The sequence below is a fragment of the Oncorhynchus nerka genome, unplaced genomic scaffold, assembly GCF_034236695.1.
Source record: "Oncorhynchus nerka isolate Pitt River unplaced genomic scaffold, Oner_Uvic_2.0 unplaced_scaffold_10780, whole genome shotgun sequence".
NCBI classification, from domain to species: domain Eukaryota; kingdom Metazoa; phylum Chordata; class Actinopteri; order Salmoniformes; family Salmonidae; genus Oncorhynchus; species Oncorhynchus nerka.
The window spans coordinates 1-2,466 of NW_027030555.1; the positions used below are offsets into that span (position 1 = coordinate 1).

General features: G+C 50.3%; 1 long non-coding RNA gene across 1 annotated transcript; it reads right to left on the reverse strand.

Moving 5' to 3' along the window:
• Positions 1–60: 60 nt before the first annotated feature.
• On the reverse strand, positions 61–1,007 carry LOC135565906 (uncharacterized). Its single transcript, XR_010461876.1, has 3 exons — positions 624–1,007; positions 209–247; positions 61–92 (listed from the first exon to the last, which is right to left on the reverse strand). It is a non-coding gene; the product is annotated as an uncharacterized LOC135565906 (long non-coding RNA).
• Between the last annotated feature and the right edge of the window lie 1,459 nt (positions 1,008–2,466).

Below are 2,466 nucleotides of genomic sequence, written 5' to 3' on the forward strand. Positions count from 1 at the left end.
GCCACCTCTGGCCGCTGCGACCGGCCACGCCACCTCTGACGCTGCGACCGCGCCCGTCTGGCTGCGACCGGCCCGTCTGGCGACGACGCCACCTCTGGCCGCTGCGACCGGCCCGTCTGGCGGCAGCGCCACCTCTGACGCTGCGACCGGCCCGTCTGGCGACGCGCCACCTCTGACGCTGCGACCGGCCCCGTCTGGCGGCAGCCACCTCTGACGCTGCGGCCGGCCCGTCTGGCGACGACGCCACCTCTGACGCCGGCCCGTCTGGACGACGCCACCTCTGACAGCTGCGACCGGCCCGTCTGGCGCTACGACCGGCCCTTCTGACGACGCCACCTCTGCGACTGCCCTGGCCCGCTGACGACGACCGGCCCGTCTGGTGACGACGCCACCTCTGGCGCTGCGACCGGCCCGTCTGGCGACGCCACCTCTGCGACCGGCCCGCTGCGACCGGCCCGTCTGGCGCGACGACGCCACCTCTGACGCTGCGACCGGCCCGTCTGGCGATCGCGCCACCTCTGGCTGCGACCGGCCCGTCTGGCGACGACGCCACCTCTGGCTGCGACCGGCCCGTCTGCCTGGCTATCTGACGCCCACCTCTGGCTGCGACCGTCTGACGCCACCTCTGAAGCTGCGACCGGCCCGTCCGGCGACGACGCCATGGATATCTGACGTGGGACATGCAGAGTTCATGGGTACTCTAGTCCAGTGTGTACCTGCATTTGCTTGTTTTAGCTCAAATAAACATTAACTGTAATACTTGTGTCCTCTGTATTGTTTTGGTGGCTCCTACTTGGAGTTGAGGTCTATGACCTGACTTGAGTAACTGGGGTGATGGCAAGCATTTATTTAGCATTATATCTATGTGCCAGCAATATTACTCTGACCCCTGTGTTTTAAATTTCCATTTGACTTAAGCTACATTTGCTCAGTGTTGGTCCATTTATGCTAGTAGCATCACATGATACCTCAAACAACATTTTCACCTGTGACTTGTTGCTGTGTGTTTTGCCCCTACTTTTCTACATGAGAACTTTACGGTTTTTACTCTTCAATTACCGTTTATATTTTTGGTTTTCCCTCAATTTTTTCACTTTGTGTCAGGTTGCGTCAATTCGTATCAGGATAAATATGACAATGAGGCACCGACGTATGCTGTTTTTTTATTAGCTAAGCAATAAGTGGTAAATGCATTGTTTTGTATATACGGGCTCTCTGTCCCACCACAGGGCAAAACAGAACGGACTTGTTCTGACAAAGCTATTTTAATATACTCAGAAGTAGTTCCTGCTTCCGAGCCGGCCTGTCACAGCAGATAATATTCAATCACATATGGTAACGGGCTATAGTGCATAACATAATCCCCCTTTATACACCCTGTGGGTTTAGCCACACCATCCGATATACTAGGTTGCTGATGAACCCAGGAACTTTAAACCTTTATTTTGTGAATAATGAAGTGATGCATGTCCTTTGTTTTTAACATTTATATAGAAACGTGAGTTTTTGATTCCCCTTTTGACACCTAAGGGTGTCACTTATCAAAACCTTCACAACAGGGAGGACAAACATACTGGAAAGAACTTATCATAAAACAAAAATGTAAAAGAAGGAACTGTGGTGGTGTAATATTTATTCTACTACCTCACCCACAGCATACCATGGGTCATCCTCAGTCAGTCCCATCCTCCCCTGAAAGCTTGATTCAGTATCAGCATCTCCAACTGGAGCATCAAGCAAAGGCATCATGCCTGAAGCCTTCACATCTGTAACAGACTTCTTAAAACACGGTATGATGCAAGCAGCACAACACATCAATTATAAAAATACAAGAATTAGGGTCAGAAATCCAGTAACCACCATATCAGTGTACTTACCAAACCAGGCTCCCAACCAAGAGAACAGTCCAGACTCCTCCACCCCCGCCATGGTCCTCATCTCAGCAGCATCAAGCCCACTAAGGGCCCTAGATATACTACCATCTGGACTGGTGTTATTAGGAATAAACGTGCAACATTGTTCACCATACATCTTACAGACACCCCTCTGACTGGCAAGAAGCATATCCAAAGCAAGTCTATTCTGTCTGTCTATTCTGTACGGACTCCTCTTTAAACCTGCGTATTCCTCCAAACCTCAGTTGTCCTGAGTCTGCACAACTCTGCCAGGACCTAGGATCAAGAGAGACGCTCAAGTCTTTTAGTACTACATCTCTTGACACAATGATGAAAATAATCATGGCCTCTAAACCTTCAAGCTGCATACTGACCCTATTCCAACTAAACTACTGAAAGAGCTGCTTCCTGTGCTTGGCCTCCTATGTTGAACATAATAAACGGCTCTCTATCCACTGGATGTGTACCAAACTCACTAAAAGTGGCAGTAATAAAGCCTCTCTTGAAAAAGCCAAACCTTGACCCAGAAAATACTCTAAAAAACTATCGGCCTATATCGAATCTTCCATTC